General features: G+C 32.5%; 1 protein-coding gene across 3 annotated transcripts in view; it reads right to left on the reverse strand.

Annotated features, from left to right (window-relative positions):
* The window catches only part of LOC123710567 (latrophilin Cirl), a 264,592-nt gene extending 254,977 nt beyond the window's left edge, over nt 1-9,615 (reverse strand). For all 3 annotated transcript variants that reach the window (XM_045662545.1, XM_045662544.1, XM_045662546.1), the window contains exon 1: nt 9,408-9,615. The gene's annotated coding sequence lies outside the window, so the exon portion shown is untranslated. The remainder of the gene's footprint in view (nt 1-9,407) is intronic.
* Between the last annotated feature and the right edge of the window lie 414 nt (nt 9,616-10,029).

Here is a 10,029-nt window from a genome sequence, read left to right on the forward strand (position 1 = left end):
GTTTTTTTGAATTGGCAATTGGTGAACTATTAAAATAGGGTGAAAGTAGTTAACCTAATGTGTTGTTATGTGTAAAAATGTGACTCATGTTGGAGGTAAATATTTTCTTCCTTAAAGAATTATTTGTTTTTTTTCTGTGACAGCAATTAAATAAAATCAATCAAGACATAGTTTTTTAGTTTTGTTTGCTTGCCCAAAATATTGACATTTCGAATGGAAACATTAAAACAAATACATCCTCAAAACGCTGTCCCGAATCGTCACGAGACCAAACTTTTTTAATAACGCCCGCGATCCTATCTCAATCGAAAAATCCGTAACAAAAACTCCAACTCGTAAGAAAATGTTAAACATGTTTGGGGAACCAGGTACCTTTTATTAAAACGAACACCTATGAGGGGTGACCGAGTATTGTAGAGATCAAACTCAACTTTTTAATGTTAGTGTTATTATTAATTTAAACTCGATGGTCACGTCAATTGTCATCATCAAAAATTGGCGCTTAATTTGAATTTGGAACCTAGATTAAAACCGGCGGATAATAAATTTAAACAATATTGTATTCTTTATTCTTTACACTGTCCAACACTTGATAAAGTAAATACTTATACATTACGAATGTTTAAGTATGTGCCCATTGTTTCGTTTTCACGAATTATTGTGCTCATGTGCGCATAAGTATCCTGCAAACCTTTTTTTACCTTTACCAATACCCGAAACCACTGTACTGTGTGTGAGTGAGACGACATAAATTGTCTATTCCTCTTACGCAAAAAAGAGCGTGAAGTGCGCAGAATTTTTGGAAATCACAATGGCGTGGTTAAGGTATTGTTACTGGTTTTAAGTTCAATGGTTTTACTCTGACTGTAAATATGTCAATTATGATTGGTGAGTTTTTGGTCGTTTAAATTCAATTGAAATATATACTTGTATTTTTAACTTCATAATTGTCAGAAGTGCAGTCATGTTTGACAGAGATATATTTAATATTTATTTTGAATTATAATATGTATTACCATTTTAAATAAAGAACAAGAATTTATATGCAATTCCTACAAATAAATAAAACTTCGCTTAAGCTATCAAAAGGCGATACGTTTTTCTTCGGATCTTTAGTTCGACTCGTGAAAACACTAAAGGAAAGCGTTCGCACGAATGAGGTCGTATATTGACTTAGGTACCATAGACTAGAATAGATACCGAGTATAGACAATCAGAATTTTTACTCTGTAAAAGAAATAAATATCTTAATACTAAATTTTGTTCACAGTTTATAAAAATTATATTAAGTGCATGTATAAACACTTAATAAATGTTGACGTATATTTTGTGATTTACGTTATTTATAAAAATTACATTTCCTTAATTTGACAAAGCTGCTACAGACAAAGCAATCCTGATAGAGGTCTTCGCAAGCAACGCTGACATTTACGTCAATTTAGCTGTATTATAAAAAAAATACAACAATAACGGTCAATTTATAGTTACATATAAGTTTCACAAATAGGGGAAAAGAAAATGAAAAACAATGTCTCAATCTAATTCTCGGGGTTGCCCTCCTTGATTGCGTTAAGTGTCGAAATGGGACACTTAAGAACGATAAAAGTGCAATTATTGTTTATTTATGTACCGACTTGAAAACCGATATATCGGATACTCAAGTTCTAAACAATTCAGTCACATGTGGTCTTTAGTGCTAGTCATAAATATTTAGTCTTGCACTTAAGAGACATTTGTAGAGGGGAAAATATTGACGATCATAACATAATTCTACGAATTCATAAAACAATACATATTATTATTTAATTGATTTATAATTGGAATTAAAAGCTTTGAACATTATAAATCAAATCTCATAGGCTTTAGAAATACTAAACGAAGCTGTCTTTGCCAAAAGACTTGTCATTGCCTTTTAGAATTGAATTGTTATTCAGAACATACAACGTAATCATTTATTTATTAGCAACAACAAAAAATGCAAAAAGTTGTATAAGGCAAGTGCAAGAAATTCATAAGACAAAACGAATGAAAAAACAAAGCAATTAAAACATATGTAAACAGTGAACAGAACAATATTAAAAAATAATGGGTTGATTCATTAAAAAGCTTCAGTCTCTCACGTCGAAAAGACTCCTCCTGAGTTTTTTTTTAAATCAGTATGAGTCCAGTGAGACAGATATTGGGTTCGTTTTATCTCGTAAACACTCGGCTCGTCTCGGCTCAATTAGTTGCAGACTTTATTGCTATCTCAAAACGAGGGATTTTTACCTGATGTAAATGGTACAATGGTATGCGAAACGGGACGCTATTTATGAGTGATGTTCAATATTAGAAATAATTCAGATTTTATGCGAATTTTTAGCCATCCTGTAAAGGCCGCAACGCACTCTAGAAATGTCAGTGACTACGGGCGGCATCATTTAAGATCAGGTGAGCCTCCTGTTTTATAAAAAAAAGTATAGTATTATAGTTGCCTAGAAGACCGCTTAATAGAGATAAAGTCGTTCGTTGCTGTTTTTGTTTTCAATAAATTAACACGTTCCGACACGCGATCAAACGACAATATTTTTACTTACAGAAGTTTTTAATTTTAAACTCAAACTCAAAATAACTTTATTCATATAACTTTATTCAGGTAACCAAGTACACTTATGAACATCAACAGAAAAGATGTTCAATTGATTTTAAATTTACATTTACTACCACTTCGCAAGTCAAGGGCGTAGAACGGGCAAGAATTGGCAAGGAACTCTGACTACACCGTTTAAAAGCTCTAAATATTTAAAAAAAGATTAAAACAAAAACGGACCGTTAAGACAAAACACGCGCGTATTGTAGCTATAAATTCATGAGAAAGCCTTTAAGACAGCAATCCAATTTAATGTACAGCTTCCAAAATTTTGATGTCGAGTAACTTCAGCAATGAATTCGCGAAATAACCTTCAAGTCAATCTCATAGTCATACGGAACTCGTAAAATACGAAGAAAGGTTTAAGTGTCAAACTTTCAAATAACTGTTACAAATAGCAATAACTGCTATATTACTAAGGAGTTTTAAAGCAGTTACGAGGTTTTCTGTATCTGTTTCATGAACATTGGCACACACGCCGTCGACTTTTTGGGTCTAAGGGCATGCCGGATCCCTATGACCGTTCGAGCGAATGTTAAAAGCAAATACAGACAGAAAATCCATTAAGCCCAGGATCGAACCTCAGGTATGAGAGTCGCACGCTTAAGACACTGTCGAGGCCGAGGCACTGCTCAGGAGTTTAAAATAGCAACTTAGAAACGCACCTTACGAAAATGTTTTAAAGAAAGTGATATCAGATACTATAAGACCAAATAGAAATATCAATATCAAATATTATACTCGTATGGAAATCACAGTTACAAACACTGTTCCGATACCTGTTACCATGGCTCGATACGTTCTACAATTTAGCCAGCGTGCTCTGAATTTAACGACGCCAATCGCTGGCACTGATACATTTCTTCTTTTACACGCAAATCCGGACAGTGTTGCCAACAAAACGAGCAATATATTTTAACCGTCGCGAAAACATTGAGATATAAAACAGTAAGAGCGTCGTAAAGTGCTATAAATTGTAAATCGATCTAGATGATTTCTACGTGAACGATGCCTTATGTAATCTGACCCTAACAAATAATATTATATCCGAGACCTAAGTTTATTTTTATGTAATTCAATATGCTGATTAGTGGTTTAAATGCGTGAAAGAAAATATAGTAAATATAGATTAAACTTTATACATTCACAATCTTAAATTACCTGTCCTGTGCTAAAACGGAAAATAAAGGAAATTATATTTTCCGTTACATTATATCTTATTGCGCAACAATTACAAAATGTTATGTAGAAATTATTTTAAAGTACCGCCACATGTCAAATGGAAGAGTGAAGGAAGAGGAACTGGTATACCTAGTGTACTTTCTGTTTCACTAAATATAATTTGAATGTTTTTTTTTCTTTTCTTAGATACAAAATCTAATCTCCTCATAATAAAAAAAACAGTAGTGCTAGAGCCTTTTAGGGTGGGCCCTGTTGTGTTGTAATAATTTATTTTAGTATTGTCCTTTGTTAACATAGCTTTTACACATTAAGAAAACACTTTTTAAACGGATTGAAGCTATGTATTATTATTATAAACTTATAATTATTTACATAATTTTTTTTTTCTAACGTTCCCCATGCTTTACAGCGTGCGTGGTCACGGTGACTAAATATTAAAATATTAAAATTTAAAATTATGTTAATAATTATAAGTTTATAATAATAATACATAGCTTCAATCCGTTTAAAAAGTGTTTTCTTAATAATTTATTTTGTTAATAGACAAGTAGGTTACTCTGTGCCTGACACACGCCGTCGACTTTTTAAGTCTAAGGCATTCCTACAATGTTTTCCATCAACGGGCACATAGAAATTCCATTGGTACATAACCGGAGTTCGAACCTATAACCTCAGAGAGCGGCACGCTGAAACCACACAAGTAGCATAAATGTCTTTATACCTAGATATAAATATCATAATAACGAGGTCGTTATGTAAGTCAATAATATCCGATGGGAGCAGTGTTAGCCTAGTGGCTTCAGCGTGTGACTCTCATCCCTGGGATCTTAGGTTCGATCCCCGGCTGTACACCAATGGACGTAGTCTATGTGCTTATTTAACAGTCGATCGTGAGGCACGACTTAGACCGAAAAGTCGACGGTGTCAGGCACAGAAGGTTGATCGCGTTCTTACAGTAGAACAGAACTAAAATCTGAGGCTCAGACCCAAAAGGTTGTAGCGCCATTGGTATATAATAACATCCGATGTTCGGAGTATAGTCCGAGTTGCGTAGGAGGAATATCCATTCTTCAAGAAAATCTTTTCAGTTTTTAAAAGCATTTTAAATCCAGTGTAATTATTTAACAAGCAGCAATTAAGGGTATTCAAGGTGTCAATCACCCTCCTATTTAGCACTTAAACGGTGCAATTTATACTTTTTTTATTCCAGGTGTGAAGGTTGCATTTTATTGCTTTTCGTTTGCACAATTTTGGCCGTAACAAGTAAGGTTTATTGTAAATTGAAGGGAGAGGATGAATTTCGTATTATTTTATGAGGTTATGGGTCGGATGTGATAGGGAAATATCAAGTATAATCTAGATACTTTTTGCCGGTTTTTTTCTTAACACAGATAACAAATTTTCAAATAACTCTTTATCTTTATTATCTCAAACTTACTATATTATTGGTAATTTATACTTTTGTACAAAAATTGTAAAGTCAGTCATGTATTAGATAGTCTAACGTTAACCAACATAAAAAGTAAATTTAAAAACTACTTGTAGATGCATTTGTCGCGCTCCTATGCTATGGCTTCTATAATACAAACCACAGTGGTTTTCTAATGTAACATAATATTGTGATTGTATTAAATTATTCTGTAAAATAAATTAATTTAAAAAAATAAAACCAATTGTATGTTAGTTGTTTATGTTAAATACTAAGCTGAAATTTGCTACAGTGCCACATACTATTCTTAGCCGGCGGCTGAAATTGGTACTACCGTCGTCATTTTGAAATGTCAGACTGATATTGTCAGCTCTCAAATACAACTAGCAATTTTACTATCTACCAATATCTTTTAAAAAATGTTTTTTTTTTATTCCTTGCACAATGGATTTTTTTTTAAATATCGAACGGTTCTGGTTGTTAGGTATCTTTAAGATATTATATTAATCGTACAGGTAACAAAACCTAACATATCAGTTGTTATGTCATATTTATTTAATCCTATAACTGTACTTTCTAGATACAAGGATACAGTCATTTATTAAGACATTTCAATAAATCATTAAATAAGTCTGCATTACTGAAATTATTCCCCTTATAATGGTTAATTTTTAATTACTGGCAATACTAATATCCATGACAGAGACGCTCTTAACGGCCAAGAAAAGTATGTAGGACTATAAAAATGGCGACTTACAAACATGCCTTTAAAAATACAAGGTACTTCATAATTTAAAGATTTCTTTTACATAAATAGTAGCGACGTTTATTGAAGGCACAAGTCTATGAATAATAATGGCTTGAGCGGGAAAGTTTGACGTTTAATTTCCCGCCATAAAAATTGGTTTCATTTGACTATGATGTCATTTTGTTTTATTAGATCGATTATGTCACGTAACTCAACCATTTCTGTTGATTTTTTGTATCTGGACTAGATTTTTATTAATAATTTGATTATGAATATATTGAATTTATAAGCGTTGCTCTTATGTATTTTTAATACTATTTTATAGTAAGAACAATACGACAGAAATTGTTTAATTAAAACAGTATAATCACTTTCGATATTTTAATTATTTGTACAGATTGTTACTCCGTTTAACTCCTGACAAGACCTTATATCAAATTGTCTTGTATGTCAATAAAAGCAGTGATTTTAGAAAAAGCTTCATTTTTTTCGTACAAACGCTGAAATCTTCGAAGCATTATTGTGACGTGTAATTTAGAATGAAATAGAATATTAATTTTTACGTACAAATTTAATCGAAGTTTTCAAACTGAATTGACAATCTTGGGATTGCGTGTTAGAAATACCCAATACACTGAATTATAGAGTACCACATTTGCGATGATTTATAGTACCTTGGTATGTAAAATAAAAATTTTACCATAATATATCAATTAAGCAACATTAAGGTTCTGTATGAGTAAGCTTCTAAGGTTATATATATTTTAAGTAATCTAAGATTATAAATATTCAAAGTTCACTTGACCGGTTAAGTTAGACCACGCGTTATCTTCATAACTGGCAGTTCGGATAACGGTAAAAGATGATCCAGTATTTTTTACTGTTAAATACCGAGATAAGTTCTCGACTGGCACTTACGTTCATTGTTAAGGTCAGAGCCGGTACGACAGATAAATTCACAGGAAATTTGAATTTCGAATGTTTGAAATTTAAAACCTTTTTTCTTTGAATATTAGAAACCATATTCAAAAAAGTAATAAAAAATATTAATAAATTTACTAGGAACCCCATTTAAATATCGAATTTCATTGCCAGTTACCAGTATTATTAATGAGAATTATGTGTGTATCCTTTGCATCAGATAAGTCAAGCCTGACATTATCTGTGACACAGACATTTATTTGTGACAGGATATGAATGAGTATAGCGTGTAAGATGCTAAACGTCGTTTCATGTTAGATTAAAGCGATATCAGTTTTAATTTCTACATACTTTACAAATGTAATGTAATGTAATACTTATATTAGAAAATCATATGTGATTTTCTAATATAAGTATTACATGCGATACTGAAGTTTAAGAAGTATATTATTTTCGCTTTTGCTAAAAACTTAATATTTGGTATTGTTATTGATGTAGCATTTCATTTAAATAAAAAATAGCATAGTTATATATAACATATCGCCTAAGGAACAAAAGAACTTGGATTGTTGGTTGTTCTTTGATAAAAAAATTAATTTTGTCTACGAGAGGAACATGTGTCACGGATCGCTGTAATATTAGCTGATACCTGACGCTCAAATATCCTCAATCAACAGTCAAAACAATTGTTGGAAAAATGCACACTTTGCATTCGAATTTCGAACGCACGTGTCGCTCTTCGAACGTGTCGTTAATTTACCGCGTAAAAAATCTCGAAGCGGAAATGCGTGTTCCATTGGTAGTCGAACAGATGTCGACATATGTCGCGGCACTCGCATCGCCGTGGGCTAATTGACTAGGGAAAATAAAATTGCGGTCGCATCTATGCTGGAACGCCCCAACGATTGATGTATTGCACGTCACATTCTTTCGCTCGGGGCGTTCGAATTTTAAAAATTTATGACAGTTCATTTATAGAATTTTCTTTTCAAATACAGATGTCATGGTGTTCTTATCTGTTAGTTATTAAGTACGTGTATTGTTAAAAATTTATATTTTTATATGACATTAATTAGTAGTTGGTATATACAAGTGCAGCTTTTTACTTTGACATAATACATAAAAAAACTTTACAACTATAGCAATAAACAAAATGTCAACAACATCCCCCATTGTTCTTAACAGTCTCGAAATCGCAAGCAATAAAAGTGAAAAACTAATTTTGTAACGGATAGCTGTTTTGGAAGCTATTTAACAAAGCCATCCATTATGCCCTATGTAATTAGCTTTGATTCAAATTGTTAGTGCCTCCGAATTAATGAAGATTCAAATTGTTAGTGCCTCCGAATTAATGAAGGTTCATTGTTTTCATCCACATTGCGCCATCTATTGAGCGTCAATACTAAACTTTCTGTTTGGTTTTCTCGTATTAAGTTCACAAACTTTAACGAATAATATTAATTTTCGTTATTAATATTACGAGGTCTATCATATTAAGCAACAAATATTAGATAAATGCGATAATCAAATTCGTGAGAACCAAGTTGTTATCTTTATGTTTGGTTAAGAAACTCTTATAATATTCGACCTACAATATTGCTAATGCCAATATATTTATTAAGAACCAGCAGCAATGAATACGAAATTAAGTAGTAATGTTAAACTTGGAATATGTAATATAGTTTTAAACATTAGCAATATTATAAAATTCTACTTACATATTTATTTCACATTGTACGGAAAGTATAAACTAACTAATAAAGATGACGAAAACGATATTCTATGAATATTGCTATAACACTCAGCTGCTTTAGGTTTAGAGTACCTGAATATTAAATAAAGACAGGTGTGTTTAATGAATTTTGTAAGATGTAAGCATGATGCATGCTTACATCTTACAAAATTTAGTTACAAAGTTAATTTTAATAAATGAATGTTAAAAATGTACTGAAAGTTTTTATTATTATAGTCTGTGCCTATTTAAGGATTTTGTAGTTTAGATATTTATGACAAAACAGTCCCTAAAACCCTAGATAGAAACATTAGAATATATATATATATATGACCTGTTATCTGAAGCTTGTTCTTCTAAGAAAACTTATTTATAAGCTAAGCCCATGTAAACTCAGGTGTTTTAGTTTTTGCTAGTCTGTGCCGTAAGTTTATGCAAAAAGACGCTTTGTCGAAAATATTTGAATTTGGAATATTGGAAACTCGCTTAATATCCTAACAAGTGTTTACTATTTAGTAACAAATCTTAGAGATAAGTACCGTTACTTATTACCAAGCTAATTAATAGTCACTAAGCTCCGGACACGAAGTTTAACCTGCTCGGTTTTATGTTTACGACACAACCTATCAAGCCGTGCGCATCTACAATGCAAATCCCGATTCCTGACAATCCGCATTTCAACGACGCATTAAAACTTCAAACCGAATTCAACCTATCGATTTAACTAAGAAAGAATTCCTTACAACAATGAACCGGTGTTACATACCTTTAATGATATCCTGAGACCAGAGGAGGCGTCCGGCGGCAGACGCGAGCCGTCCCACACTTTTAAGAGAAATCCACTATAAGACACTAACACAAAACATCACAAGTTGGAATCACAATCTCACATGCACAAAATCCACAACACAGGTTTGGATTTAGGTTTTTCGTAACACAATAAAATATCCCGCGCATTAAACAACCGACGCTCGGAGCGGCCGGGCACGAACTGAACTGGTTTTGTCAGGGGCGGGAGGGGAACCGTAGGTCGCTCGGGTGCGTTTCGCTCGCTCGCTTTTATGAAAATATTTTGTGAGTAATGCACGTGTTATGCTAAGTGCGCCTTGGCCTAGACCAGTGATTGAACGCTAGATACAAAAGTATGTAATAAAAACCTATGCTGTTGTGAGTACATGCTTTGGAGCCTTTGTCTTCTCTACTTAACTTGCATTGTGCATCTATAACCAACACATTACAGTGTGTGTCCCAGTATTAGGTTTCTTTTTTGACACAACTTGATATGGATAAACGTAAATGGATCGCATTCAATTAAATATTCGTTAAATAAAGAAAAGTGGTATAAAATTGGTAATCGATTCAGTCTGTAGATAATTTTTTAACCTGAA

Source organism: Pieris brassicae, chromosome 6 (assembly GCF_905147105.1).
Source record: "Pieris brassicae chromosome 6, ilPieBrab1.1, whole genome shotgun sequence".
Taxonomy (NCBI): Eukaryota; Metazoa; Arthropoda; class Insecta; order Lepidoptera; family Pieridae; genus Pieris; species Pieris brassicae.